Consider the following 6,172-nt stretch of genomic DNA (forward strand, 5'->3'; position numbering starts at 1 on the left):
TTGCTAAACTTGCTTGTCAACTTGACTATATCTGAACTCAATTAATGGCCAGTGGTTGAAAATATCTATGAGGGATTTTCCCACCTTAAATAAGGACAGCATCTCTGGTAGCTACCCATGAGATGACATGGACAAAGCCCACACTTCCTGCCTGCTTCTCTCACTCTCATTGGCCAGTTCACCTCCCCTCCCGCTGACACATTCCTTTGGTGGTATTAGGACCAATTTGTTTTGAATTCCCATGTAGACTGAAGATCAGTAGCCCTCCAGGACTCCATCCGAATATTGAAACTGCTGAGCCATCTAATCTGATGGTTTGCACAACTGTTTGATTATCAGCCTTTCTACATAAGCCATTCTATAATTCCCCATATAAATATGTATTCTTTAAGTTGTGTCCCTTTAGATAACAGACTGTTGTACCAAGAATAGGTCTTGTCTCAAATCTTAAAATTTTGAAAAAGGCATCATTAATTCGTAATTCCTAGCACAAGGCTAGTGTTATTATTTATTGTTTTATAGTTTATTTATTATTTATACACAGCAACTATTTCAGAAAATTGGAGATTGGTTAAATGGAGATGTTTCTGGTTAGAGTTTTGGTTTTGAGGGTTGGTTGGTTGGTTGGTTGGTTGGTTGGTTGGTTAGTTGGTTGGTTGGTTGATTGGTTAGTTGGTTGGTTGGTTGGTTGGTTGGTTGATGTAAGCCTTTCAATACCAACTCTTAGACTTCTTTTAAGTGCATGTTTTCAGCTCTCTTTCATACAGCCTTTGTGGATTTTGATAGTGTAGTATTTTCCTCCTTCTCCAAGTATGTTAATGTGGGGTCTGGGAGCTGTGAAGCCAGGGGGAGCTGGCCTTGAGAAAGAGTTGTACCAAGTTGTGTCCAAACCAGGGAAATCTTGTCATGAGATCAGCAAAAATAGGATTGCTCCCCCCACCACCCTGCTCATGGTAGGTGGACCTAGCCCTGTGACCCCACCTTAGCCCCACTGGAGGAGGTCATGTTGCCTGGTAGCCAGGTTAAACTTTCTTTTCCCTTATAAGGTCATGTCAGGCAGCACCTGGAATTTCTTCTTATGCAAATGAGGCATCCACAGCACCTTGACACAGGCAAATGGCCTATACTCATCGCTTCCCCCCCAGTAGCCCAGGCTCACCCCTCAAAGGTTTAAATAACCTTTATTCCTCCCATTATAATGAGCCATCTCACTGAATCTGGCTCCCAAGTGTTTGTTCTCACAGTGCTCACCACAAGCTTGAGGTCTCTTGGTCTCCTTCCCATTGTTCACTTACCCACTCAGGATCTACCAGTTGGAAAGACAGAGTCTGCACAACATTTTGATATCACATTTCTCTTGTCACTGTGGCCTGCTCACATCAACACAAGTCTTAAAAGGTATGTTCAGACTAGATAGGAAGACAATCTGCACTTGACATGTTAAAACGTAGGGTTAGAGACTGCAGCACAAACTTGTAAACCTGCTCCTGACATTCTGGGCACAATAAGTCCTGCTTAAATTTCAGAGAGGAGCCTGTGGTATTTCTTCAAGGCAACTCTAATAGTGGGATGAAGTGAGACTTGCCCTGAGATTCACCAGTTTATAAATGTTAGGGTGCTTGTTTGTTTTGCCCTGTTTTCCTTTAATTCAGATAGAATATGTAGGATAAGGTACACCTATCATACCAGCATTCAAGAAGTTAAAATAGAATTTCAGGTGAAGAGTGGGCCAGGCTATGTAGAAATATAATGTGTCAAGAACCCAAAAATAAATCAAAGAACAAAGCTTTAAAACTGTGCAGTCGCTTATATCAGAAGAATAGTACAAACTCTTTTGTTCCCATCTACTAGGTTACAGTAAAGCTTATCCAATGAATGAAATAAAAACTAAAATGGGAGTGAGTAGCCTTGTTAGCAATTTTTCTGTTGTTTTTGTTCTTGTTCATTTGTTTGTTAGCAAGACTAATGGAAAAAATGTAACATCTGACTAAAAATTGCATCTAAGCAGACATCAGGTTCAACAGGACCACAGCAAGAACATCTGTAACGTAGCTGGCAGGCAAGTTTGAATATTTAAGAGTAGTGGCTTTCAGAATTTTATCTCTGTTTGGAAGGCTTAATGGAAACAGTCTCTAGTGACCTTCTGTCACAGCATAGGCATCAGCGTGTACTTAGTACATCTTCCTGCTCTCTGGAAAAAAAGGAAAGCGAGTTCTGATCAAAAAAATGTATTTCAAAAAACTAAAAAAGTGAATGTGAGGCTTAAAACTGTGTTTGCTTGTTTGTTTGTTTGTTCATTTTCCCAATTACACTACTAACATGGCAAGAAAAAATTTACAATGTATAAAGCAGACATGCAATAGACTTCCATGAAATGACCACATATTTAAAACATGGGGAAATGGAATTTCCTAGATTTCTGTGGAGGAGACGCTTGAAATCAACGATTGGGTGAGTTCATATTCAATAGACCTACATGCCCCATTGTCCAATGTGTGAATCAATATTGCAAGATTGAATGCTAAATCACTGCTATTCAATCTAGTCCACACAAGTATAAACAAGAACATAGAAAATGACTAAGAAATTATTGCCGGACTATATTTCCAGAACTCTTGAAATTATTTCACACAGTATGCTACACCTATAAAATCTTATAGGCAATGGGAAATTTGGAAGTAAGAACACTGCCTGATAACTTCATTTCAAACTATATTAAAATTCAGATATTAATAAATAAGGGCTCTGGATATCAAAGGGACATGTTTGTTCTTAAAAGAGATGAGCAAACCAAGCTTATTCTATTAACCCATAACTATTCTTTGTGTTGCATGGATTCCAGGCAGGTGGCTTGCCACACCCACCCAGGCTTCCATACCACCAGAATGGGAAAACCTCTCCCTCTTCCAAGTCGTCAAAGATCTATCTTTAAAAGATTAATAAAGTTCAACTTAACCAAAACAATAGAATCTACTGTTGAAGCATGTTTCTTTGTCTTTGTTTTAACAATATAGTTATTTTACCTGATAAAAGCTTTTTGAAATAAACTTGAAATACTAAAATAATAAGCTTTTTGAAAATTTTTGAAACTTATATTTTTATGTATTTAATCATGCAGCAAAGGTTTATTAAAAAGATTTATTTATTTATTTTATGTACATAAGTACATTGTAGCTATCTTCAGACACACCAGAAGAGGGCATCAGATCCCATTATAGATTATTGTGAGCAACCATGTGGTTGCTGGGAATTGAATTCAGGACCTCTTGAATCAGTATTCTTAACTGCTGAGCCATCTCTCCAGCCCCATAGTCTTATTAACTACCAATGTCAATTTTAAAGAGGCCAAAACAACTCAGAAATGGATGTTATTATGTGCATTACATAAACAGGACTTTGAGATTCAAGATCACATGCGATGTTTCCAACTGAAGCAATTGTGCTCTGTGAGAGATGCTAAAGGTACTCCTGTACTGAGCTATAGGGCTTAACAAAGGGGAAATCTGCAACAATGTGAGTGTACTGATATAACACAGTCCCATCTAAAGAGGAAGTGTTTACTGTCGCTCTGCTTAAAAACAGTGAAAGGAGCAAGTGTCAGGATACAAATAAAGGCCTGTATGTAGGAAGGACCTTTGAGCAGTTGTTAAAGGAAGGGCTCTTACTTGGTGTGTCTGGCAAAAGGGGCTAAAACTTCAATGTTACTTGAAATTGGAGACACCCAACTGCAAGGGAAAGGGTAACAAGAGACTAGGAGGCTAGTCCATAAGTTTGGTCGTAAGTCATGGTGAGAAAAGTGGACAGATCTAAAGAAGCAAATATGACAAGCAGAAAAGCAAGAGCCAAACTTGACCTCAAGCCTGATTGTGTGTTTCCAATTCCCAGAGCATTAGAATATGACTGTTAACTAGAACTGACCTTAATATTTGCATGTTATTAAAATAGTATAAAAGGAAAAAGAGGAGGGGGAATGGGATAGGGGTTTTCTAGGGAGGGGAAATGTGAAAGGGGGATGACATCCGAAATGTAAATAAACAAAATATCCAATAAAAAAATGTTAAAAAAAAAACCACCAAGTTAAAATAACCAAAAACAATAGTGTCTAGTGTCTACTGGCAAGGCACATATTTATTTGTCTTTATTTTGATAATGTAGTTATTTATCTGATAGAAGCTTAAAATAATGACATACATTTTTGAAATTTTGAAAAGTTGTGTTTTCAAAAGTGGTCTTTGGCAAGGCTGAAGAGATGGCTCACTGGTTAAGAGCACTTTTTTGCCCTTGTAGAAATGCAAGTTCAGTTTCTGGCACCTACATTTACGCTCACAACCATGTGCTACTATAGTTCCAGAAGATCTGGCAACTTTTTCTGAATTCCATGTATGTGGTGCCTATTCTTGGTTGTCAGCTTGAATATATCTGGAATAAACTACAATCCATAAATAGAGGGTACACTCTTAGAGGTAGAAAGATAAATCTTCTGTCCAGATCCAGAAGCAGAAAGACACATGCCTTTATCCTGGGCCACACCCTTTGATGGAAGCCTATATAAGGACATGGAAGAAGAAAGCTCTTGTACTATGGTAGTCAAGGCACTGTAATAGTCATTTATATTTAAAACACATAAATTCTTTATTTTAAATAATTGCTTTGGTGGGCACGAAGCGGTAGCTCGGCTGTTGTCGGATTCCTTCCCGCCTCCGAGTCCTCGTTGTGCTTCCTAGCAGCGGCCTAGTGGAGATTTAAGCAAAGATGTCTGAATATATTCGGGTAACAGAAGATGAGAACGATGAGCCCATTGAAATACCATCAGAAGACGATGGGACAGTGTTGCTGTCCACAGTTACAGCCCAGTTTCCAGGGGCTTGTGGCCTGCCCTACCGGAATCGAGTGTCTCAGTATATGAGAGGCGTCAGACTGGTGGAAGGAATTCTGCATGCCCCTTATGCTGGCTGGGGCAATCTGGTATATGTTGTCAACTATCCCAAACAAAAGGAAAATGGATGAGACCAATGCTTCCTCTGCAATGAAAATGAAAAGAGCAGTCCAGAAAACGTCTGACCTCATAGTGTTGGGTCTTCCCTGGAAAACAACAGAACAGGATCTTAAAGACTATTTCAGTACCTCTGGAGAGGTTCTTATGGTTCACGTCAAGAAGGATCTTAAAACTGGTCACTCGAAAGGGTTTGGCATTGTTCGATTTACAGAATATGAAACCCAAGTGAAAGTAATGTCACAACAACATATGATAGACGGGCGATGGTGTGACTGTAAACTTCTGAATTCTAAGCAAAACCCAGATGAGCCTTTGAGAAGCAGAAAGGTGTTTGTTGGTCGCTGTACAGAGGACATGACTGCACAGGAGCTTCAGCAGTTCTTCTGTCAGTATGGAGAGGCGGTGGATGTCTTCATCCCCAAACCCTTCAGAGCCTTTGCCTTCGTTACCTTTGCAGATGATAAGGTTGCCCAGTCTCTTTGTGGAGAGGATTTGATCATTAAAGGAATCAGCGTGCATATATCCAATGCTGAACCTAAGCATAATAGCAATAGACAGTTAGAAAGAAGTGGAAGATTTGGTGGTGATCCAGTACAATATGAAGCCTTCATTTAATCTCTGCAGTTCATCTCATTTCAAATGTTTATGGAAGAAGCACTTCATTGAAAATAGTGGTGTAAATATTCTGCCATAGGAATACTTCTGTCTACATGCTTTCTCATCCAAGAATTCGTCATCACGCTGCACAGGCTGCGTCTTTGACGGTGGGTGTTCCATTTGTATCTGCTACTCTTTATTTCATGGAGTCGTATCAACGCTATGAACGCAAGGCTGTGATATGGAACCAGAAGGCTGTTTGAACTTTTGAAACCTTGTGTGGGATTGATGGTGGTGCCGAGGCATGAAAGGCTAGTATGAGCGAGAAAAGGAAAGCGCGTGCAGAGACTTGGTGGTGGAAAATGGATATTTTTTAACTTGGAGAGATGTGTCACTCAATCCTGTGGCTTTGGTGAGAGCGTGTGCAGAGAGCAATGATAGCAAATAATGTACGAATGTTTTTGCATCAAAGGACATCCACGTCTGTTGGAAGACTTTGAGTTTTGTTCTTAGGAAACCCACATTAGTTGAATGTGTTAAGTGAAATACTTGTACTTCCCTCCCCCTCTGTCAACTGCT

At 39.6% G+C, this 6,172-nt stretch overlaps 1 pseudogene; it reads left to right on the plus strand.

The window, feature by feature from the left end:
* The first annotated feature begins 4,734 nt into the window (after window positions 1-4,734).
* Window positions 4,735-5,778, plus strand: LOC114609305 (annotated as a pseudogene).
* The last annotated feature ends 394 nt before the right edge of the window (window positions 5,779-6,172 follow it).

This window comes from Grammomys surdaster, unplaced genomic scaffold (genome assembly GCF_004785775.1).
Source record: "Grammomys surdaster isolate TR1022 unplaced genomic scaffold, NIH_TR_1.0 125951, whole genome shotgun sequence".
In the NCBI taxonomy this organism is placed as follows: Eukaryota; Metazoa; Chordata; class Mammalia; order Rodentia; family Muridae; genus Grammomys; species Grammomys surdaster.